This window comes from Triticum dicoccoides, chromosome 2B, assembly GCF_002162155.2.
Source record: "Triticum dicoccoides isolate Atlit2015 ecotype Zavitan chromosome 2B, WEW_v2.0, whole genome shotgun sequence".
Classification (NCBI taxonomy): Eukaryota; Viridiplantae; Streptophyta; class Magnoliopsida; order Poales; family Poaceae; genus Triticum; species Triticum dicoccoides.
This window is the reverse complement of record NC_041383.1, coordinates 164,209,035-164,235,743: the sequence shown is the minus strand read 5'-3', so window position 1 is coordinate 164,235,743 and position 26,709 is coordinate 164,209,035.

Below are 26,709 nucleotides of genomic sequence, written 5' to 3'. Positions count from 1 at the left end.
TGGGACCGATCGCTCATCTCGGTGGTACCGAAACGTTATGAAGGGAAACAAGGAGATTACAATCCCATCTCGGTGAGACCAAAATCCCTATCGGTGAGTGATGTCTACTACACAACCTTCTTCTTGTAGACATTGTTGGGCCTGCAAGTGCACAGGTTTGTAGGACAGTAGCAAATTTCCCTCAAGTGGATGACCTAAGGTTTATCAATCCGTAGGAGGCGTAGGATGAAGATGGCCACCGGTGATGGGATCCCCCTCCGGCAGGGCGCCGGAACGGGCTCCCGAGAGGTTTTTGGTGGCTACAGAGGCTTGCAGCGGCGGAACTCCCGATCTATCTTCTGTTCTGGAAGTTTTAGGGTACGTAGGTATATATGGGTGCAAGGGGTACGTCGGTGGACCTCCGGGGTGCTCACGAGGCAGGGGGGCGCGCCCAGGGGGTGGGCGCACCCCCCACCCTCGTGAGCAGCCCGGGACTCCCCTGACGTGCACTCCAAGTCTATCAAGTTGCTTTCCGTCCAAAAATAACTTCTCCAGTTGATTTCATTCCGTTTTGACTCCGTCTGATATTCCTTTTCCTCGAAACACTAAAATAGGCATAAAGCAAATCTGGGCTGGTCCTCTGGTTAATAGGTTAGTCCCAAAAATAATATAAGTGGATAATAAAGCCCAATATTCCCTAAAACAGTAGATAAAGTAGCATGGAGAAATCAAAAATTATAGATACATTGGAGGCGTATCAAGCATCCCCAAGCTTAATTCCTGCTCATCCTCGAGTAGGTAAATGATAAAAAAGAATTTTTGATGCGGAGTGATACTTTGGCATAATTTCAATGTAAATCTTCTTACTTGTGATATGAATATTCAGATCCGAAAGATTCAAGACAAAAGTTCATATTGACATAAAAAATAATAATACTTCAAACATACTAATAAAGCAATCATGTCTTCTCAAAATAACATGGCAAAAGAAAGTTCATCCCTACAAAATCATACAGTTAGGCTATGCTTCATTTTCGTCACACAAAGATGTTCCCAACTTCTATACCCACGATGACAAGCCAAGCAATTGTTTCATACTCAAATAATTTCAAACTTTTTCAACCTTCACGCAATTCATGAGCGCGAGCCATGGATATAACACTATGGATGGAATAGAATATGATGATGGGGATTGTGTGGAGAAGACAAAAAAGGAGAAAATCTCACATTGACGAGGATAATCAACAAGCTATGGAGATGCCCATCAATTGATGTCAACATGAGGAGTAGGGATTGCCATGCAACGGATGCACTAGAGCTATGAATGCTCAACAAAAGAAAACTAGTGGGTGTGCATCCAACTCGCTTGCTCATGAAGACCTAGGGCATTTGAGGAAGCCCGTCGTAGGAATATACAAGCCAAGTTCTATAATGAAAAATTCCCACTAGTATGAAAAAGACAACTTATGAGACTCACTACATGAAGAACAAGGTGCTACCTTGAAGCACAATATATGAGACTCACTATATGAAGAACAAGGTGCTACTTTGAAGCACAAGTGTGGAAAAAGAGATAGTAGCATTGCCCTTTTTATTTCATTTTTTTATTTTTTTTGGGCCTTTCTCTCTCTCTTTTTTGGCCTTTCTCTTTTTTTGATTGGGCAATGCTCTAATAATGATGATCATCACACTTCTATTGATTACAACATAAGGATTACAACTCAAAACTTAGAACAAGATATGACTCTATATGAATGCCTCCGGCGGTGTACCGGGATGGTGCAATGAATCAAGAGTGACATGTATGAAAAATAATGCATGGTGGCCTTGCCACAAATACAATGTCAACTACATGGTCATGCAATGGCAATATGACAAAAGTAATGTATGTCATGATGATGGTGGTGGAAGTTGCATGGCAATATATCTTGCAATGGCTATGGAAATGCCATAATAGGTAGGTATGGTGGCTATTTTGAGGAAGATATAAGGAGGTTTATGTGTGATAGAGCGTATCGTATCACGGGGTTTGGATGCACCGGCGAAGTTTGCGCCAACTCTCAAGGTGAGAAAGGGCAATGCATGGTACCGAAGAGGCTAGCAAAGGCGGAAAGGTGAGAGTGCGTATAATCCATGGACTCAACATTAGTCAAAAGAACTCATATACTTATTGCAAAAAATTAGAAGTCATCAAAAATCAAGTACTACGCGCATGCTCCTAGGGGGATAGATTGGTAGGAAAAGACCGTCGCTCGTCCCCGACCGCCACTCATAAGGATGCACAAGCCAGGTACACTTCATGTTTCAAATTTGTTACACAACTTTAACCATACGTGCATGCTACGGGACTTGCAAACTTCGACACAAGCATTTCTCAAATTCACAATTACTCAACTAGCACGACTTTGATATTATCACCTCCATATCTCAGAACAATTATCAAGCATCAAACTTATCTTAGTATTCATTTCACTCAAAAGAAAGTTTCACATATCTTGAATACCAACTATATTAACATTAAGCAAATTACCATGCTATTTAATACTCTCAAAATAATATAAGTGAAGTATGAGAGTTCATCTATTTCTTCAAAATAAAACTACCACCATGCTCTAAAAGATATAAGTGATGCACTAGAGCAAATGACAAACTACTCCGAAAGATATAAGTGAAGATCAATGAGTAGCCGAATAATTATGCAACTATGCGAAGACTCTCTCTCATTTAATAATTTCAGATCTTGATACTTTATTCAAATAGCAAGCAAAGCTAAAGAAAACTACATTGAAAGGATAGCACAACTCATGTGAAGAAGCAAAAACTTAGGCTCAACCGATACTAACCGATAGTTGTTGAAGAAGAAAGGTGGGATGCCTACCGGGGCATCCCCAAGCTTAGATGCTTGATACTACTTGAAATATTATCTTGGGGTGCCTTGGGCATCCCCAAGCTTGAAATTTTGTGTCTCCTTAATTCCTCTCATATCATGGTTTCTCTTTTTATCAAAAGCTTCATTCACAACAAACTCAACAAGAACTCGTGAGATAGGTTAGTATAAACCAACGCAAAACCTTATCATTTTCTACTGTAACAAATCACTAAAATTATTATTCAACATTTAATACTAAATGCCTCTGCATATTTAATACTCCTATCTTCAAATAGACTCATTAAACAAGCAAACATATGCAAACAATGCAACCATAACAGCAATCTGCCAAAACAGTACAGTCTGAAAAGAATGCAAGAGTATCAATACTTCCCTGTCTCCAAAAATTATGAACTAAAATTCCCACTGTAAGAAATTTATCATAGCTCAATATACAAAAAGATTCAACATTATACCACTCTCTGACTTTTCTAGGGAATTTTTCCAACAGCAGTAAACTTTCTGTTTTCAAACAGCAACATGTATACTAGCAAAATAAGCATGGCAAAGGCTATCCTTGACTTCTTTATTGAAACTAAAGATGCAAAACATTATTCTAACTAACAGCAAGAAAAAACTAACAAAAGTAAGTGGCGCTCCAAGCAAAACACATATCATGTGGTGAATAAAAATATAGCTCCAAGTAAAGTTACCGATGAACGAAGACGAAAGAGGGGATGCCTTCCGGGGCATCCCCAAGCTTAGGCTCTTGGTTATCCTTGAATATTATCTTGGGGTGCCTTGGGCATCCCCAAGCTTAGGCTCTTGCCACTCCTTATTCCATAGTCCATCGAATCTTTACCCAAAACTTGAAAACTTCACAACACAAAACTCAACAGAAAACTCGTAAGCTCCGTTAGTATAAGAAAATAAAACCACCACTTAGGTACTGTAATGAACTCATTATAAATTCATATTGGTGTAATATCTACTGTATTCTAACTTCTCTATGGTTCATACCACTTAATACTATCCATAGATGCATCAAAATAAGCAAACAACACATAGAAAACAGAATCTGTCAAAAACAGAACAGTCTGTAGTAATCTGTATCAAACGTATACTTCTGGAACTACAAACATTCTACCAAATTAGGAAGTCCTAAGCAATTCGTGTACAAATCCATATAAAAAAGAATCAGATCAGAATCACGTTTCTGTGAATTAACAAAACTAATTTACTGGGTGCAAAAGTTTCTGATTTTCAGCAGGATCAACACAACTATCATCGTAAGCTATCCTAAAGGTCTTACTTGGCACTTTATTGAAACAAAAGATATAAAACATGATTACTACAGTAGCATAATCATGTGGACACACAAAAACAGTAAGTATAAATATTGGGTTGTCTCCCAACAAGCACTTTTCTTTAATGCCTTTTAGCTAGGCATGATGATGACAATGGTGCTCACATAAAAGATAAGAATTGAAACATAACGGGAGCATCATGAAGCATATGACTAGCACTTTTAAGTCTAACCCACTTCCTATGCATAGGTATTTTGTGATCAAACAACTTATGAGAACAATAATCAACAAGCATAGGAAGGTAACACAAGCATAGCTTCAAGAATTTAAGCACATAGAGAGGAAACTTGATATTATTGCAATTCCTACAAGCATATGTTCCTCCCTCATAATAATTTTCAGTATCATCATGAATAAATTCAACAATATAACCAGCACCTAAAGCATTCTTTTCATGATCTACTAGCATAGAAAATTTACTACTCTCCACATAAGCAAAATTCTTCTCATGAATAATAGTGGGAGTATCATAAGAGACTTGAACACTAAAAATTGTTTCCACATTAAAAGAGTAATGTTCGGAAAAAGGGTAATCATAATCATGACAAGATTTGTAAATATAATCATCACTACTTTTTATAGCATAAGTTTCATCACAATAATCATCATAAGTAGCAACTTCGTTCTCATCATAATCGATTGAAACCTCTCCCAAGATAGTGGAATCACTGAATAAAGTTGACACTCTTCCAAATCCACTTTCATATTCATAACAATAAAATTCAATATCCTCCAAAATAGTGGGATCACTACTTCCTAAAGTTGACACTCTTCCAAACCCACTTTCATCAATATAATCATCATAAGTAGGAGGCATGCTATCATCATAACAACGTTGCATATCAAAACTTGGGATGCTAAAAATATCATCTTCATTAAACATAGCATCCCCAAGCTTGGGACAAACATTAATTCCAGAAAATATATTCTCAAATATTTCATCCCACTCAAACATAGCTTCCCCAAGCTTGGGCCCTTTCATATCATAAGCATAATCACTCTCATCATTAAAAATATTGATAGCACCAATAGTATAGCAATTATCATCATCACAATGAGTAGTAGGAGCAACATCATTTGGGAGGGATACCTTTTTACCTTTGTTGCTCTTTATTTTCTTTTTCTTCTTCACATTATGTGTAGGTTCAACCTTCCTCTTTGAGCTCTTTATTGATGAGATTGGTTGAATAGAAAGCTCCTCCTCGTTACCTGATTCATCATAAGAAATAATAGGAGGAGATTGGGAAGCCTCTTCCCTTGCATTAGTATTCTCATCATATTCTATTTGTTTTATTTTCTTTATGTAATTGGCAATATAAGGATTTTCAATGCAATTCACCGCACAATACATATAAATCTTCTCTAGATCAAAATCAAGAAATCTATCAAGATTAAATTTTGAAATACCCTCAGTTATACGTTTCATTTCTTCATAACCCAAAAGAAGGCTAAGCTCTTTATGATGCTCAAGGGTAATCAAATTATCACAATATTTGGAAACGACTTGATCATGAAACAAATAGCATTGGAGCTTTAAATGACCATGTTCATTGCAAAGTTCACAAGGGGTACTATAAATATTGAATCTTTCAGCACATTCATCTAGCTCTTCTAGCAACAATTTGGTTTCTAAGTACTTATGCCTCTTGCAATATCTATCTTCCCTATTTGGTATGTCCTTGCAAGCCCAATGCACTCCACAAAAATTGACTTGCTTATAGGAGGCATTTTCATCATAACTAGTGCAATCATCATTAGCATCATGGATATTCAAAGAATTCGTACTAACAACATTGCAATCATGCTCATCATTCAAATATTTAGTGCCAAACAATTTAGAGATTTCTTCTTCTAGCACTTGAGCACAATTATCCTTTCCATCATACTCACGAAAGATATTAAAAAGGTGTAACGTATGAGACAAACTCAATTCCATTTTTTTGTAATTTTCTTTTATAAACTAGACTAGTGCTAAAACAAGAAACAAAAAGATTCGATTTCAAGATCTAAAGATACACCTTCACTTACCTAGCCTCCCCGGCAATGGCGCCAGAAAAAAGCTTGATGTCTACTACACAACCTTCTTCTTGTAGACGTTGTTGGGCCTGCAAGTGCACAGGTTTGTAGGACAGTAGCAAATTTCCCTCAAGTGGATGACCTAAGGTTTATCGATCCGTAGGAGGCGTAGGATGAAGATGGCCATCGGTGATGGGATCCCCCTCTGACAGGGCGCCGGAACGGGCTCCCGAGAGGTTTTTGGTGGCTACAGAGGCTTGCGGCGGCGGAACTCCCGATCTATCTTCTGTTCTGGAAGTTTTAGGGTACGTAGGTATATATGGGTGCAAGGGGTACGTCGGTGGACCTTCGGGGTGCTCATGAGGCAGGGGGGCATGCCCAGGGGGTGGGCGCGCCCCCCACCCTCGTGGGCAGCCAGGGACTCCTCTGACATGCACTCCAAGTCTATCAGGTCGCTTTCCTTCCAAAAATAACTTCTCCAGTTGATTTCGTTCCGTTTTGACTCCGTCTGATATTCCTTTTCCTCGAAACACTAAAATAGGCATAAAACAGCAAATCTGGGCTGGGCCTCCGGCTAATAGGTTAGTCCCAAAAATAATATAAAAGTGGATAATAAAGCCCAATATTGCCTAAAACAGTAGATAAAGTAGCATGGAGAAATCAAAAATTATAGATACATTGAAGACGTATCAGTGAGACCGATTTGCCTAGGGTTTGTGGCAGTGGCTATGACATCTGAACTCGGTGGCGTCGGATAGAAAGAATCGATGGGGCCGAGTTTGAATTTTAGTCTAGGTCATATGTGGATGTGGGAAAGTAGTTGAGGATTTTGGAGCATATCACTAAGCACTATGAAGCAAGAACCTCATTAAGCAACACCTCATCCCTCCTTGATAGTATTGGCTTTTCCTATAGACTCAATGTGACCTTGGATCACTAAAATATAAATAGAGTCTTGAGCTTTGAGCTTGAGCCAATCCTTTTATCCTTAGTAATTTGAGGGGTCCACTTTTCTCATCCATGCCATGCCATTCATTGAGCTTTTCCTGAAATATTTATCTTGGAATAATGTTAGCTCAATGAGCTACATGTTGTTAGGAATTACCAAAACCACTTAGGGATAGTTACACTTTCAATCTCCCCATTTTTGGTAATTGATGACAACATATATATCAAAGCTTCGACAAATGATAATAAGAGTGAAAAAACATTGTCGCTTTGAGAAGTATGTGATAAGCAAGAGCTCCCCTAAATTTGTGCATAGTTTAAGATTTGCTTTGGGCTGCAAATGCACAAAGAGTTAGGCTCATGGTTACTCTTCCATGTCACATACATCTTGGTGGAGCGCTCAAAATGAGAACAATTAAATACATGCACTCATCACCAAGCAAAGTGAATGATCATATAGAGATAAAAGGATAATGTCATCCAACAAGCATTAATGTAGCATATGATCAAACACATGATCATCCAAGTATCACACAGACATAAGGTATCTCAATCAAGCAAATAAAGTTCAACCACCAAAGCAAGAGAGAATAAAAAGCAATGCTCTCTCTCGAAGCCTATGATCTATACATTTTTCTCCCCCTTTGGCAACAAGTTACCAAAAAGTTCATAGAAAATGCATAGCACTAAATTGTCTCTCAGGCTTGATCTTCAGGTGGTAGTGTAGAGATGGCTCCTTGGATGAAGACTTCAGTAGATGTGGATGGAGCTGGTGGAGTAGGTGCTGGAGCTGGTTGCACTGGAGCTATAGCTGGTGCAGATGAAGTGGCTCTGGTGTCTGTCACTGGCACTGCAGCTAATCTCTGAGCTCTAGGCACTCTGGCAAATGCCTCAGTGGTTGTCTTGCCCTTCCTCTCCTGCATATCATCCTGGAGTTTCTCAACAATAGACTGGATCTCAGTTACCTTCACGTCCAAGTCATAGAACTTCTGCTCCATGATCCTCTCCAGGCTCTCCTGGTTTTGAGTCAGGGTGGCCAGCCCCTTCTTAATCCTCAGAGTGGATGCAATCAAGTAGCCAAGCTGATCCTGTTTGCTCTTCAAGAAGTACTGAGATGCCTCTTCCATTGTTGGCATCTTGGCAGCCTTCTCAGTCCTTGCCTTCTCCTTCTTTGCTTGTGCTTGCACAGAAGATGGTTCATCTTCATCCATAACCACTTGGTTGTCCTCAAAATCTGGATAGATAGGCATGTGATCCTTGTCCAACAAGTATGTGCCAGTGCCCATCTTGGAGTTAATCAGCTCCTGGATCTGTGGGGCATACCCACAACTTCTCTTTTGGTCAGCAGCTGTCCTCTTGATAGTTTCAACTATAAGACTCATGACCTTGAACTTTTGTGGCACATCAAATAAGTGTAGCAGATTTATTGCATGGCCTCTGATCATGTTGTGATCACCTGACTTGGGAAAGAGAGTGTGCCTGAGGATCCAGTTGATGGTTGGCAGTCCTAACAGAAGGTAATGTACTGATCCAAACGTGTGTGTTTCAACAGCAGCATCAGGGATCTCCTTGTACATATGTGTCATAGTGTTGTGATCCATCTTCTTCTTGGCATAGACATCCAAGTCATCCTCTTTCTCCTTAGGTGCATTGATCAGATTAGCCCATTCTTCAATTGATCATTGGTACCTAGTACCTTCAGATATCCATACTATCCTGCCATCTGGGTAGAAGTGTGTTGTGGAGTAGAATTGCATTATTAGCTCATCATTCCACTTTGTGAGCTTCTGCCCAACAAAGTTTGCCACTCCACAAGCACTGAAGCTGTCATACACACTAGGATAGTGTTCTTCATTCTCCTTGATGTACTTCTAGTCCACCCATCTCATGTCACACACTATTGGCTTCTTGTCTAGCAGCACTGCCTCATAGAAATCTTGTTGTTCCTTTGTATGGAACCTGTAGTCTACAGTAGTTCTCCTCCTGACTGCATAAGGATCAGTCAACCTCCACTGTCTGAGTCCTGCATCCATTCTCAGCTTCATGTTCTCAGCTACAGGATGGGCATCATTATGATCTGGAATTTTTGGCTTCAATTTTCTCAAGACATGCTCTTCATCATCTTCCTCTTCAGCAACAGCTTCAGGCACTGGGGCCTTGTTCTTCTCAGCAACTAATATGTTCCTGGTATTCCTCCTAGGTGCAGTCTTGGGCTTGGAAGCAGCCTTGGGTGCTTCTTTGGGCTTTGATGAAGCAGCCCCTAACCCGATGGCATCACCCATAAGCTTCTGAGCTTTGGGTGTTGGTGCAGCAACCTCCTCTTCTTCCTCTTCTGAGTCTCTCCTCATGGAGGGATTGCCAAGAACTTTGGCAGTGGTGGTTCTGACTCTCTTCTTCTTCTTGTCTTGGCTAACAACTTCATCTTCTGACTCAAGAGTGAATTTCATGGTTTCTCCAGTGGCAACCTTCCTAGGTTTGGAAGTGGGAATCCTTCTTGCAGGTGCCTTCTTCTGCATTCTTGGCTTAGTGGCTGCAGCTGAGCCATATTCTTTCTTGAGCACCTTCTTCTTGGAAGTGGCCTCATCCTCAATAGCCACATAGTCTTCATCCTCAGATTCTGAGGTTCTCTTCTTTCTGGCCCTGGTGGCAGCTTTGGGTAAGTTGCTTGGGGTGCTCATGTTGCCATCATAGCTGCTAGAGGGACTAGTGCCCTCACTTACTTGAACCTGCTCCTCTGACTTGTTCTGATTGTCACTCTGATCAGGCATATTGCAAACACTGACAGCAGACCCTGTGAATAGATATAGATGAGATAGAGTGGATGAGCATCACAAAATACAGAGGTTTTTGCAAAAGAATGAGTCAAAAACTTAGTTTTAGTTTTCCACAGAAAGCATTTCGGATCTACCAATTTGTAAACTGGGTGATACCGAAGCAGCTTTTGGAACCTAAACTAGTGAACTCGGTCAGACCGAGTCACAGTTTGGTGGCACCGAGACTGCTAGGGTTTCACAAAGTCCTGAACTCGATCACACTGATTTGCAATTCTCGGTCAGACCGAGAATTACATGTGCAATGGCCTTAGCCTAATCGGTGGTACCGAGTTCTACAACTCGGTTGGTCCGAGATGGTTTCGGCGGAAACCTAACCCTAAATTTTCAATTCATCTCTAATCTACGGAGTGTTTTGACTAGATAAGATAGTTTCAATCGTGGCAAGATTCATGGCGAACACAATGTGCTAGGAATCAGATAGGGATAGCACAGTGATCGAGTCAATACCCTAGTTCAGCGATGAACTCGCTACGGCAGCAATGGTGGGGATGATTCCCATTGATGGTGGCGGAGACCAGCGGCAGGAGGCAGCTGGCAACGAGGAGGACGATCCGGAGACCCTGGAGGCAGAGCGGGCTGAGCGCGGGCGAAAGAGTTCGGAGAAAATTTCCAAAGTTTTGCCCGTGGGTATATATAGCCCGACCCTGTCAGTGTGACCGAGTGGAACAACTCGGTGGCACCGAGATGCATAACTGCTAGCAGTTACAGCAACTCGGTGTGACCGAAAAGTTCAAATCGGTTGCACCGAGATTGAAAACCTAGATCGACTTAGTGATCTCGGTATGACCGAAATGGAAGAATTGGTCAGACTGAAATGCACAAAGAAGATTTGGAAGTTTAAGTCTATGACGAATCGGGGACTCCGAGTGCTCCTCACACAGAGTGGTTCGAATTTGACTTGATCAAATTTTGTGATGTAGCATGAATGGAGTTTGAGACAAGAAAAGCATAGATATCTAGAGAAGGTTCTTAGGCATTATTGTCCATCCACTTGGCAAAAGAAAAAGAAACCAATCAATTAAAACAACAAGTGGATGTCCTCGAATGAGTAAAATATGCAACCAACATGCTCACACAATAAAATGGCAAATGAAATATGTGGCAAAGCATGCACAACCAATTCTAGCATCTATCAAGCAATTGGCGATGACTAGGTCATCTATATATGAGTATATTGACTTAGGAGTCAAATGAGAACATTTGATCATAGGTCATACTCATCGTTTAAGCTCAAGTGGGGTTACCACTTTTACATAATGCATTGATGTGTTCACACCATTAGAGTTGCTTTGACTCAATTCTTTGAGTAAAGCTCCCCCTAGATGTGAGATCCCCCCTTAGAGGGATGAACTAACCTTGGGTTTTGTCGATGATGACTTCATGTAGGTGTTGAAGATGTGGATTCTCAATGTTGATGTAGATCATTTGGAGCAATCCTTTGGAGTGAGTTGCAGTTTCAATACCTACACGGGTTAGTCCCACAAGGAACAAACAAGGATATCCATAGACATAGAGTGATGCACACACAAAATGATGTCTATGAGAGCATTAGGTTACCTTGTCCCTTGTCTTACCAACAAGAGGGTTTGTGACTCCTTGAACTAGTGCAAGATGTGGAAGTTGATTGCACTTGTTATTGCCAAAATGATATGAGTGAAATATGTTGGTGGAGTCACCCTCAAGAACTCTCTAGTTCTTCTTCTTCGGGATCCACACCATGTTGATGGGAATCCTTGGAGTTGTAGTTGTACTTGATGAAGTAGAGCATGACGTAGTCTTGGGAACCCACTTGACCAAGGCCTTAGGAGCTTCTTCAAATGCATCAATCTCCTCTTGAAGCTTGTCCTTGCCTTTTTTTCTTGTGGTCTTGTGGTGGAAGATCATCTTGGGCTTGTGTCCCTTTGAAAGAAGTAGGATCATACTTCTCTTATTGAGGAACAAACTTCGTCTTGGGGTATTGATCTTCTTCCCACTCAACTCCATTTGCATTGAACTTCCGTTCAAAACCAACACCTTGGTTCTTCCGGTGCCTTCCTTGCTTGCGTACAATTTCCTCGAATTGCTTACTCCCGGCAAGGCTCTTGTAAACACCTTTCTCTATAATTCCCTTCAATAAGCTATTTTCTTGCTCAAGTGTAACTTGGCTAAGAGAATCATTAGTGGAATCAAGAGAAATACTAGAAGCAACAACATTGGATTTAGCATGATTATTGTTACTACTAGAGGAAGAATCCTTCTTGTTCTTGTTACTAGACTTGACTTGAGGCATGTAAGTAGATAAGAGTAAACGCTTGGCAACGTAAGAAGAACTTTTCTTACGAAGATCATCATTGATTGCCTTTAAGAACTCATGCTCTTGCTCAAGGTTGAGCTTTTCAAAGCGTAACTTCTCATGAGTCCTGAAAAGTTCTCGATGATCTTCTAAGATAGTTACATGAGCTAACTTAAGAGTGTTTAGTTCTTTAGTTAGAAGCTCAATCTTCTCCTTATCATTGTCATTCGTTTTATCTTGATTAGCATGATTAATTGACGTTTCATCATAGTATTCATCACTAGAGTTGTCAACAAGTAAATCATCATCACCTAACAAGTCATCTTCATCACTATTGAAATCAACATACTCGGGGTGTGTTACCTTTGGGCCTTTAGCCGTGAAGCATCTTCCAAGTCCTTCATTTGGTGAATCAAATATGTTGTAGGAGTTGGTTGACACAAGTGCTAGACCGGCAACACCTTCATCTTGAGTATATTCGGAGTTGGAGTGATAGCTTCTCTCGGAGTGATTGTCGGAGTCGGAGCCGGATACCCATTCACCAACATGAGCTTGATGTCTTTGTTTTGTGTAGCTCCTTGATGACTTGTCCTTCCTTTTCGAATCCTTGCTTCTCCGTGATGTTCTTCGTTCATAACGATCATCTTTACTCCTTCTCTCTCTTGGTGGTGATTCTTCTCTTCTACTTCTCCTCTTAGGTGTTTCTTATCTTCTTTTGTAGGGTGTCATACACTCATTGGAATAGTGTCTGGGTCTTCCACAATTGTAGCAATTACGCTCTCGACTAGAAGATCTTTTGTCATTGTAGGACCTTGACTTGGAGCTTTTCTCTTTGCTTCTACTGTTGTAGAACTTGTTGAAGTTCTTCACCATTAAGCTCAATTCTTCATTGATGTTTTGTTTCTCACTTGATGATGTGGGGGCTTCACATGAGGCTTTGTAAGCACCACTTGACTTGTTGTGAAGTTCCTCCTTATCCTTGAGTGACATCTCATGAGCAACAATTCTTCCAATGACTTCCGTTGGGTTGAGATCTTTGTAATTGGGCATCATTTGGATCAATGTGCACACGGTATCATATTTTCCGCTCTTAGGGTCTTCTTGATGATGAATTTGTCGGTCATCTCTTCACTTCCTAAGCCGGCAATCTCATTTGTGATAAGAGCAAGCCTAGAGTACATTTCAGCGACACCTTCACCATCCTTCATTTTGAACTTGTCAAGTTGACTTTGAAGCATGTCCAACTTGGATTCCTTGACGGAGTCAGTACCTTCATGCATATCAATCAAAGTATCCCAAATTTCCTTTGCATTCTCAAGACGGCTGATTTTGTTGAATTCTTTGGGGCACAATCCGTTGAAGAGGATATCACAAGCTTGAGTGTTGTATTGCAGCATCTTCAACTCTTCCGCGCTAGCTTCATGGTTCGGTTCTCTCCCATCAAAGAATTCACCTTGTAAGCCAATACACATAATAGCCCAAACGGCGGGGTTATGTCCAAGAATATGCATTTTCATCTTATGCTTCCAACTAGCAAAATTAGTACCATCAAAGTAAGGACCTCTACGGTGATAATTTCCCTCGCTAGACGCCATACTCTCCTAGGTTGTGAAACCAAGGCTATGACCACCAAAAGCTATGGAAATCAAAGCAAATGGAGACCAAAGCTATGATACCACTTGTAGGATCGAAAGTATGTCTAGAGGGGGGTGATTAGACTACTTGACCAAATAAAAACTTATCCTTTTCACAATTTTAGTCTTAGGCGGATTTTAGCTATCTTAGCACAAGTCAAGCAATCTTAACACAATTCAAGCAAGCATGCAAAGAGTATATGAGCAGCGGAAAGTAAAGCATGCAACTTGCTAGAATGTAAAGGGAAGGGTTTGGAGAATTCAAACGCAATTGGAGACACGGATGTTTTTGTCATGGTTCCAATAGGTGGTGCTATCGTACATCCACGTTGATGGAGACTTCAACCCACGAAGGGTAACGGTTGCGCGAGTCCACGGAGGGCTCCACCCATGAAGGGTCCACGAAGAAGCAACCTTGTCTATCTCACCATGGTCGTCGCCCACACAGGACTTGCCTCACTAGCTGTAGATCTTCACGAAGTAGGCGATCTCCTTGCCCTTACAAACTCCTTGGTTAAACTCCACAATCTTGTTGGAGGGTCCCAAGTGACACCTAGCCAATCTAGGAGAAACCCCTCTCCAAGAAGTAACAAATGGTGTGTTGCTGATGAACTCCTTGCTCTTGTGCTTCAAATGATAGTCTCCCCAACACTCAACTCTCTCTCACAGGATTTGGATTTGGTGGAAAGAAGATTTGAGTAGAAAGCAACTTGGGGAAGGCTAGAGATCAAGATTCATATGGTAGGAATGGAATATCTTGGCCTCAACACAAGTGTAGGTGGTTCTCTCTCAGAAAATGCAAGTTGGAAGTGTAGGTTTGTTCTGATGGCTCTCTCCACGAATGAAGAGGAGGTGGAGGGGTATATATAGCCTCCACACAAAATCTAACCATTACACACAACTTGCCAAACTCGGTGGGACCAAATTGATAAACTCGGTCGAACCGATTCAGCAAATCTAGTGACCGTTAGGATTTTCGGTGGGACCGACATGCAACTAGGTAGGACCGATATGATTAGGGTTAGGGCATAAAGTAATCTCAGTGAGACCGATTACACAAACTCGGTGGGACCGATTTTGTTAATAAGCTAACCAGAGAGTTGGTCAGGTAAACTCGGTGGGACCGGTTCGCTCATTTCGGTGGGACCGAAATGTTATGAGAAGGAAACAGGGAGTTTACATTGCAATCTCGGTGGGACCGATCGCTCATCTCGGTGGTATCGAAATGTTATGAAGGGAACAGAGAGATTACAATCCCATCTCGGTGAGACCGAGATCCCTATCGGTGAGACCGATTTGCCTAGGGTTTGTGGCAGTGGCTATGACATCTGAACTCGGTGGCGCCAGATAGAAAGAATCGGTGGGGTTGAGTTTGACTTTTGGTTTAGGTCATATGTGGATGTGGGAAAGTATTTGAGGATTTTGGAGCATATCACTAAGCACTATGAAGCAAGAACCTCATTAAGCAACACCTCATCCCTCCTTGATAGTATTGGCTTTTCCTATAGACTCAATGTGATCTTGGATCACTAAAATATAAAATGTAGAGTCTTGAGCTTTGAGCTTGAGACAATCCTTTTATCCTTAGTAATTTGAGGGGTCCACTTTTCTCATCCATGCCATGCCATTCATTGAGCTTTTCCTGAAATATTTATCTTGGAATAATGTTAGCTCAATGAGCTATATGTTGTTAGGAATTACCAAAACCACCTAGAAATAGTTGCACTTTCAATTACCTGTGGTGACAATGGGATATCACGTGATCTACTTGATGTACGTTTTGGTGATCAACTTGCGGGTTCAGTGACCTTGTGAACTTATGCATAGGGGTTGGCACACGTTTCCATCTTGACTCTTCGGTAGAAACTTTGGGGCACTCTTTGAAGTACTTTGTGTTGGTTGAATAGATGAATCTGACACTACTAGGGAAAAGCCTAGCAGCAGCGCGGGTTTTGGCCCTCTCAGTAGCGCGGGTACCAGCGCTACTAATAAGGCGCTACAGCTAATGTATAGCAGTAGCGCCTGTTGACCCACGCTACTACTACTGATGAATAGCTATAGCGCTCTTCGGAAAAGGGCGCTACTGATATTATCTGCAGCGCTGTTTAGCAGGAAGCGCTACTGGTAAGTCGGCGCTACTGCTAAATTTCCCCCCTCGCTACTACTAGTTTTATTAGTTTTTTTCCTGCATATTTGTTTTTTATTTGTTTTGTATTTGAATAGGCTTTATACAATAATCTTTAGCATATCATCCACATACAAATGTAATCATACCATATACATACAATTAGTCTCATCAAATCATGTCATCATCATAATCATCATCCAACACAAAGTGGTCTCTTGTCATCAATCTCGAAAATAGCGATACAAGTCTCGATTACTTGCAAATACATCGTCATCCATCTAAACAATGATATACGCGAGAATAGCTATCACTTTGAGTACATGAGTTCATATCCCTCTCTCGCATTAGCGTGAACCTAAACTAAGTACTGTGTGTCGCTTGGAAACCGAAAACCGGTACACCTGGGCCTGATACTCCGGCCACTTGTCGTATATATACTCTGGCGTAGCACTTCTTCGCCATCTATGATCTATGCACCTGCATCGTCACATGAGTCGATGATATGCAACATATATAGTTGAGCAACAGAAAGAGACAGACTTGGCAAAAATAGAAACAACATATCATAAGGATAAATAACAAAGTTCATCATACCCAAAATGACCTAACTAGAGTGATTTTCGCTAGTCGAGGAGGAGGACGGTTTAATTACATCACAAATAAAGTTTCACCGTGCATAACTCAAAGTTTTGTCATAAAAGAAAGTATGGACTAAACGGACACATTGTCATATATCGACAACCACTCCATCATGTCGTGCCATCCATCCATGTCAGGGAGATAGTCATCGAGCTTAGTGAAAGGCTTCATGTCGAGACGCTGAGAGGCTATCCATGTTCGGACGTCTTCCCGCGACATTTGTCCTTCTGCATGGAACATCCCTATTTTTCCGACGACCTCATTCATGATGATTTGGGCAAGTTCGCGCTGGATGTTATAGAACTCAGCTCGAAGTCGATGATCCTCGATATCTCCTATGTCCTTTGCCCGTTGCAGAATATGGGCATCGCCAGATGTAGGTGCCATGTGAAGGTTCTGGTGATCCCGTCTGTACTCCAGCATGTGGTGTAGGACATAGAATCCATCATTACGAGAATCGTTCGGTTGCTGGATGCAGCAGAAGTCGGTCTTATGGCTGAAGGCGGCCCTGCCGCCCCTTCTCTTCTTGTCCCTAACCTCTCCACCCCTTGCTTGGTAGTAAAACATAGCACTGTCGAGAACATCTTTGATGTGGGTGTAATCATTTTTGTGAATGTCCTTCGACGAGTCCAAGTAAAGTGCGTGGGAGAATCGGGGGTAGAGGATGATGAGGACGGCGCGCCCGCCGCTGCGCAAAATAAGTACACCTCAAATTAATTAGCCTCCACCGTGCAAATGAATTATTGAAAACGAAGGAAGGATAGCAGCGCGGATGACTTACACGGGATGATAAGGCACGAGAATCGCCTCCTTGTCCTTATTGGCGAGCATGAAACTGACGATGTAATCCCTCACGTATTCACAATGCTCTGCACAGACTCCCAAGAAGCCCTCGTGCATGTAGTATGGGTCAGCGACACAGATAAAACGTATCTGCTCAACCCCAATGATGTAGTTCATGTGCAAGGCATAAAGGCGGACAAACGTAAAATCCAGCTTCTTCACGTGAAACATGTCGAATATGTAATCGATCAGAGGAAGAACTTATCCGCGGGGAAGCCGTCGACGTACGACATTTGCCGCGGAACGTTAACCACGTAGAGTGGGTATCCTGGATCTTTTGAGGTGATGAGGCCTTTCTCTACCCGCAGCACATAGTCATGAAGTCTCCTTAGATCGCCGAATCTGGCCCGTAGTGCTGTTTCAGGTAGGATTGGTCGACCGGGTATATGCCATTTATCCGCATCGGGGATATCTACACGGTCCTGAAGCCGAGGCTGCTGAGGCGGCTGGATCATAGAATCAGCTTTTTTGCCTTTCCTCGCTCTCTTCCTAGACTTCTTTACCACCGGATGGTCGTCAATAATACGTTGAGACGGTAATTCAGGCACCGACTCATGACGCTCAAACCCCGAGGAGGCGCCAGTATAGACATACTGTTCAGCGCCATCGTCATCCTCATCCTCATCCATGGCGACGTCATCAGCGACTAATGGAGCCACCTGCTTACCCCGTCCGCTATCACCCAACCCGACACCCGACGCTAATTGGGTAGGTGGGGTGTTGATGTTCATACCTTGCTGGGGCTGCGTGCTTGTGGGTGTGCTCCCGGCCGCCTCCAGACGAAGCAGACTCTTTGGCCACAACAGGACCCACCCATTGCAACAATCACCAAGCCGCCACGGGGTCTCGTCGTCATCCCCCACTAGTATTAGAGGAGGCAAATTCTCGTGGCCCGGTTTGACACTGGCCACGGAAACCTTGAAGACGTTCGGGGGGATCGACCGGCTGTGAAACAATGGTTCCTTCGGCTCCATTATCGTCCCCTTCCCCACATCCACCTTCTGTTCGCCGATGGTGTACAATATGGTGCACGGGGTTTCGTTGGACTGCAAAGAAAAGTCTGCGACATGAGACATCCGAAAGGCAACGAAAATGGGAGATTATACATTTATATTGAAGGGGGCCTGTGTGACAGATATCGTGAGGGCGTCGAGCTCAACCAAAGAGGAGGCACCACTGAGCACGTCCGGTGCGGGAGCCGGTGCGGGAGCAGGTACGGGAGCCGGTGCGGGAGCAGGTACGGGAGCCGGTGCGGGAGCAGGTGCTCCCAAGAAGTCAGCAAGGGGAAAGTCCTCTGCATTTTTTTCTGGATTTTGCCTTGTCCAAGTGTAAACGCCCGTCACCAAGGAAGTAGATATATTTGCAATCACCTGTTTTGCGGCAGCTACCGCTGTTGCGAATGTCTGAGATGATTTCTTGTCAACCGCAATCTCAACCTTCTTGTCGATACTTTCTTCAGTTAACCTCCGTCCTTCCTTTCTCTCCTCCGTGGTCTCACGGTAGTACTTCTTCCACGTGGCGCCGTCTCCGACACCGTGCACGCGTCCATACGACGGTCGAGTATCCACCGGTTGTTGTTTCAATATGTTCAACGCCCGGTTGAATGGAGTGTCCCACTTGGGCCTCGCCAATGCCTCAGACGGCGAGTCGCTTTCGGCCGCAATCCGGTGCTGCTCTCTCTGCAAAAGGCACAAGGTGTTGGGGAATGTTGCAGAAAATTAAATTTTTTTCCTACGGTTTCACCGAGATCCATCTATGAGTTCATCTAAGCAACGAGTCATGGGAGAGAGATTGCATCAACATACCACTTGTAGATCGCGCAGGGAAGCGTTCGAGGGAACGGTGATGATGGAGTCGTACTCGCCGTGATTTAGATCGCCGATGACCAAGTGCTGAACGGACAGCACCTCCGCGTTCAACACACGTACGGTACGGACGACGTCTCCTTCTTGATCCAGCAAGGGGGAAGGAGAGGTTGAGGAAGAAAGCTCCAGCAGCAGCACGACGGCGTGATGATGGTGGAGAGGCAGTACTCCGACAGGGCTTCGCCAAGCGCACAACAGAGGAGGAGAGGTGTTGGGGAGGGGAGGGGCTGTGCCTTGGATCAGGTGTTCAGCCCTCCACTCACCCCTCTATTTATAGGGGAAGGGGGAAGGGGGCCGGCCCCCTCTAGATGAGATTAGAGGGCGGGGCGGCTGCCAGGGAGGGGGCTTGCCCCCCAAGCAAGGGGGGTGCGCCCCCACTAGGGTCCCCCCCCAACCCTAGGCGCATGGGCCCAAGGGGGGGCGCCCAGCCCTCCAGGGGCTGGTGCCCTGCCCCACGCGGCCCATGTGGCCCACCAAGAGGGGTGGCCCCTCCCGGTGGACCCCCGGAACCCCTCTGGTGGCCCCGGTACAATACCGATATGCCCCCGAAACTTTCCGGTGTCCGCATGACAACTTCCCATATATAAATCTTTACCTCCGGACCCTTCTGGAACTCCTCGTGACGTCCTGGATCTCATCCGGGACTCCGAACAACATTCGGTAATCACATACAAGTCTTCCTTATAACCCTAGCGTCACCGAACCTTAAGTGTGTAGACCCTACGGGTTCGGGAGACATGCAGACATGACCGAGACGGCTCTCCGGTCAATAACCAACAGCGGGATCTAGATACCCATGTTGGCTCCCACATGCTCCTCGATGATGTCATCGGATGAACCACGATGTCGAGGATTCAATCAACCCTGTATACTATTCCCTTTGTCAGACGGTATGTTACTTGCCCGAGACTCGATCGTCGGTATCCCAATACCTCGTTCAGTCTCGTTACCGGCAAGTCACTTTACTCGTACCGTAATGCATGATCCCTTGACCAAACACTTGGTCACTTTGAGCTCATTATGATGATGCATTACCGAGTGGGCCCAGAGATACCTCTCTGTCATACGAAGTGACAAATCCCAGTCTCGATCCGTGTCAACCCAACAGACACTTTCGGAGATAGCTGTAGTGCACCTTTATAGTCACCCAGTTACGTTGTGACATTTGGTACACCCAAAGCACTCTTACGGTATCCGGGAGTTACACGATCTCATGGTCTAAGGAAGAGATACTTGACATTAAAAAAAGCTCTAGCAACACGAACTACACGATCTTGTGCTATGCTTAGGATTGGGTCTTGTCCATCACATCATTCTCCTAATGATGTGATCCCGTTGTCGATGACATCTAATGTCCATAGTCAGGAAACCATGACTATCTGTTGACCAACGAGCTAGTCAACTAGAGGCTCACTAGGGACATGTTATGGTCTATGTATTCACACGTGTATTACGATTTCCGGATAATACGGTTATAGCATGAATAAAAGACAATTATCATGAACAAGGAAATATAATAATAACCCTTTTATTATTGCCTCTAGGGCATATTTCCAACAGTCTCCCACTTGCACTAGAGTCAATAATCTAGTTACATTGTGATGAATCGAACACCCATAGAGTTCTGGTGTTGATCATGTTTTGCTCGCGAGAGAGGTTTAGTCAACGGATCTGCGACATTCAGATCCATATGTACTTTGCAAATATCTATGTCTCCATCTTGAACATTTTCACGGATGGAGTTGAAACGATGCTTGATGTGCCTGGTCTTCTTGTGAAACCTGGGCTCCTTGGCAAGGGCAATAGCTCCAGTGTTGTCACAGAAGAGTTTGATCGGCCCCGATGCATTGGGTATGACTCCTAGGTTGGCGATGAACTCCTTCACCCAATAGCTTCATGCATTGCCTCCGAGGCTGCCATGTACTCCACTTCACATGTAGATCCCGCCATGACGCTCTGCTTGCAGCTGCACCAGCTTACTGCTCCACCATTCAACATATACATGTATCCAGTTTGTGACTTAGAGTCATCCAGATCTGTGTCGAAGCTAGCGTCGATGTAACCCTTTACGGCGAGCTCTTTGTCACCTCCATAAACGAGAAACATGTCATTTGTCCTTTTCAGGTACTTCAGGATATTCTTGACCGCTGTCCAGTGTTCCTTGCCGGGATTACTTTGGTACCTTCCTACCAAACTTACAACAAGGTTTACATCAGGTCTGGTACACAGCATGGCATACATAATAGATCCTATGGCTGAAGCATAGGGGATGACACTCATCTCTTCTTTATCTTTTGCCGTGGTCAGGCATTGAGCCGAGCTCAATCTCACACCTTGCAATACAGGCAAGAACCCCTTCTTGGACTGATCCATTTTGAACTTCTTCAAAATCTTATCAAGGTATGTGCTTTGTGAAAGACCTATGAGGCGTCTCGATCTATCTCTATAGATCTTTATGCCTAATATATAAGCAGCTTCTCCAAGATCCTTCATTGAAAAACACTTATTCAAGTAGGCCTTAATGCTGTCCAAGAATTCTATATCATTTCCCATCAAAAGTATGTCATCTACATATAATATGAGAAATGCTACAGAGCTCCCACTCACTTTCTTGTAAACGCAGGCTTCTCCATAAGTCTGCATAAACCCAAACGCTTTGATCATCTCATCAAAGCGAATGTTCCAACTCCGAGATGCTTGCACCAGCCCATAAATGGATCGCTAGAGCTTGCATACTTTGTTAGCATTCTTAGGATCGACAAAACCCTCCGGCTGCATCATATACAGTTCTTCCTTAAGATGCCCGTTAAGGAATGCTGTTTTGACGTCCATCTGCCATATCTCATAATCATAGTATGCGGCAACTGCTAACATGATTCGGACGGACTTAAGCTTCGCTACGGGAGAGAAAGTCTCATCGTAGTCGATCCCTTGAACTTGTCGATAACCCTTAGCAACAAGTCAAGCTTTATAGATGGTGACATTTCCATCCGCGTCCGTCTTCTTCTTAAAGATCCATTTGTTTTCTATCGCTCGCCGATCATCGGGCAAGTCAGTCAAAGTCCATACTTTGTTTTCATACATGGATTCTATCTCGGATTTCATGGCTTCTAGCCATTTGTTGGAATCTGGGCCCGCCATCGCTTCTTCATAGTTTGAAGGTTCACCGTTGTCCAACAACATGATTTCCAGGACAGGGTTGCCATACCACTCTGGTGCGGAACGTGTCCTTGTGGACCTACGAAGTTCAGTAGCAACTTGATCCGAAGTACCTTGATCATCATCATTATTTTCCTCTTCAGTTGGTGTAGGCATCACAGGAACATTTTCCTGAGCTGCACTACTATCCCGTTCAAGAGGTAGTACTTCATCGAGTTCTACTTTCCTCCCACTTACTTCTTTCGAGAGAAACTCTTTTTCCAGAAAGGATCCGTTCTTGGCAACAAAGATCTTGCCCTTGGATCTTAAGTAGAAGGTATACCCAATGGTTTCTTTAGGGTATCCTATGAAGACGCATTTTTCCGACTTGGGTTCGAGCTTTTCAGGTTGAAGTTTCTTGACATAAGCATCGCATCCCCAAACTTTTAGAAATGACATCTTAGGTTTCTTCCTAAACCATAATTCATACGTTGTCGTCTCAACGGATTTAGACGGTGCCCTATTTAAAGTGAATGTAGCTGTCTCTAGAGCGTATCCCCAAAATGATAGCAGTAAATCGGTAAGAGACATCATAGATCGCACCATATCCAATAGAGTGCGATTACGACGTTCGGACACACCGTTACGCTGAGGTGTTCCAGGCGGCATGAGTTGTGAAACGATTCCACATTTTCTTAAGTGTGTACCAAATTCGTGACTTAAATATTCTCCTCCACGATCTGATCGTAAGAATTTTATCTTTCGGTCACGTTGATTCTCTACTTTATTCTGAAATTCCTTAAACTTTTCAAAGGTCTCAGACTTGTGTTTCATCAAGTAGACATACCCATATCTACTCAAGTCATCAGTGAGAGTGAGAACATAACGATATCCTCCGCGAGCCTCAACGCTCATTGGACCGCACACATCGGTATGTATGATTTCCAACAAGTTGGTTGCTCGCTCCATTGTTCCAGAGAACGGGGTCTTGGTCATTTTGTCCATGAGGCATGGTTCGCATGTGTCAAATGATTCATAATCGAGAGACTCTAAAAGTCCATCAGCATGGAGCTTCTTCATGTGCTTGACACCAATGTGACCAAGGCGGCAGTGCCACAAGTATGTGGGACTATCGTTATCAACTTTACATCTTTTGGTATTCACGCTATGAATATGTGTAACATTACGTTCGAGATTCATTAAGAATAAACCATTGACCATCGGGGCATGACCATAAAACATATCTCTCATATAAATAGAACAACCATTATTCTCGGATTTAAATGAGTAGCCATCTCGTATTAAACGAGATCCAGATACAATGTTCATGCTCAAACTTGGCACTAAATAACAATTATTGAGGTTTAAAACTAATCCCGTAGGTAAATGTAGAGGTAGCGTGCCGACGGCGATCACATCGACCTTGGAACCATTCCCGATGCGCATCGTCACCTCGTCCTTCGCCAGTCTCCGCTTATTCTGCAGCTCCTGCTGTGAGTTACAAATGTGAGCAACGGCACCGGTATCAAATACCCAGGAGTTACTACGAGTACTGGTAAGGTACACATCAATTACATGTATATCAAATATACCTTTAGTGTTGCTGTCCTTCTTGTCTACTAAGTATTTGGGGCAGTTCCGCTTCCAGTGACCCTTCCCCTTGCAATAAAAGCACTCAGTTTCAGGCTTGGGTCCATTCTTTGACTTCTTCCCGGCAACTGGCTTACCGGGCGCGGCAACATCTTTGCCGTCTTTCTTGAAGTTCTTCTTACCCTTGCCCTTCTTGAACTTAGTGGTCTTATTGACCATCAACACTTGATGTTCTTTCTTGATTTCAACCTCTGCTGACTTCAGCATTGAAAATACTTCAGGAATGGTCTTCACCATCCCCTGCATATTGTAGTTCATCACAAAGCTCTTGTAGCTTGGTGGGAGCGACTGAAGGATTCTGTCAATGACCGCCTCATCCGGGAGGTTAATGTCCAGCTGGGACAGGCGGTTGTGCAACCCAGACATTTTGAGTATATGCTCACTGACAGAACTATTTTCCTCCATCTTACAACTATAGAACTTGTCGGAGACTTCATATCTCTCGACCCAGGCATGATCTTGGAAAACTAGTTTCAGCTCCTCGAACATCTCATATGCTCTGTGTTGCTCAAAACGCTTTTGGAGCCCCGGTTCTAAGCTGTAAAGCATGCCTCACTGAACGAGGGAGTAATCATCAGTGCGAGACTGCCAAGCATTCATAATGTCTTGGTTCTCTGGGATGGGTGCATCACCTAGCGGTCCTTCTAGGACATATTGTTTCCTTGCAGCTATGAGGATGATCCTCAGGTTCCGGACCCAGTCCGTATAGTTGCTGCCATCATCTTTCAGCTTGGTTTTCTCTAGGAACGCGTTGAAGTTTATGTTGACATGAGCGGCGGCCATTTGATCTACAAGACATATTTGTAAAGGTTTTAGACTAAGTTCATGATAATTAAGTTCATCTTATCAAATTATTATAATGAACTCCCACTCAGATTAGACATCCCTCTAGTCATCTAAGTGTTACACGATCCGAGTCGACTAGGCCGTGTCCGATCATCACGTGAGACGGACTAGTCATCGTCGGTGAACATCTCCATGTTGATCGTATCTTCCATACGACTTGTGTTCGACCTTTCGGTCTCTGTGTTCCGAGGCCATGTCTGTACATGCTAGGCTCGTCAAGTTAACCCTAAGTGTTCTGCATGTGTAAATCTGTCTTACACCCGTTGTATGTGAACGTAAGGATCTATCACACCCGATCATCACGTGGTGCTTCGAAATGACGAACTTTAGCAACGGTGCACAGTTAGGGGGAACACTTTCTTGAAATTATTATAAGGGATCATCTTATTTACTACCGCCATTCTAAGTAAACAAGATGCATAAAACATAATAATCATCACATGCAATTATATAGTAGTGACATGATATGGCCAATATCATATAGCTCCTTCGATCTCCATCTTCGAGGCTCCATGATCATCTTCATCACCGGCATGACACCATGATATCCATCATCATGATCTCCATCATTGTGTCTTCATGAAGTTGTCTCGCCAACGACTACTTCTACTTCTATGGCTAACGCGTTTCGCAATAAAGTAAAGTAATTTACATGGCGTTCTTCAATGACACGCAGGTCATACAAAAATAAAGACAACTCCTATGGCTCCTGCCGGTTGTCATACTCATCGACATGCAAGTCATGATTCCTATTACAAGAACATGATCTCATACATCACAATATATCATTCATCATTCATCACAACTTCTGGCCATATCACATCACATGACAATTGCTGCAAAAACAAGTTAGACGTCCTCTAATTGTTGTTGCATCTTTTACGTGGCTGCAATTGGGTTCTAGCAAAAACGTTTTCTTACCTACGAATAACCACAACGTGATTTTGTCAACTTCTATTTACCCTTCATAAGGACCCTTTTCATCGAATCCGCTCCAACTAAAGTGGGAGAGACAGACACCCACCAGCCACCTTATGCAACTAGTGCATGTCAGTCGGTGGAACCGGTCTCACGTAAGCGTACGTGTAAGGTTGGACCAGGCCGCTTCATCCCACAATACCGCTGAAGCAAGATAAGACTAGTAGCGACAAGCAAGTTGACAAGATCTACGCCCACAACAAAATTGTGTTCTACTCGTGCAATAGAGAACTACGCATAGACCTAGCTCATGATGCCACTGTTGGGGAACGTTGCAGAAAATTAAATTTTTTCCTACGGTTTCACCAAGATCCATCTATGAGTTCATCTAAGCAATGAGTCATGGGAGAGAGATTGCATCTACATACCACTTGTAGATCGCGTGCGGAAGCGTTCAAGGGAACGGTGATGATGGAGTCGTACTCGCCGTGATTCAAATCACCGATGACCAAGTGCTGAACGGACAGCACCTCCGCGTTCAACACACGTACGGTACGGACGACGTCTCCTCCTTCTTGATCCAGCAAGGGGGAAGGAGAGGTTGAGGAAGAAGGCTCCAACAGCAGAACGACGGCGTGATGATGGTGGAGAGGCAGTACTCCGACAGGGCTTCGCCAAGCGCACAACGGAGGAGGAGAGGTGTTGGGGAGGGGAGGGGCTGCGCCTTGGATCAGGTATTCAGCCCTCCCCTCGCCCCTCTATT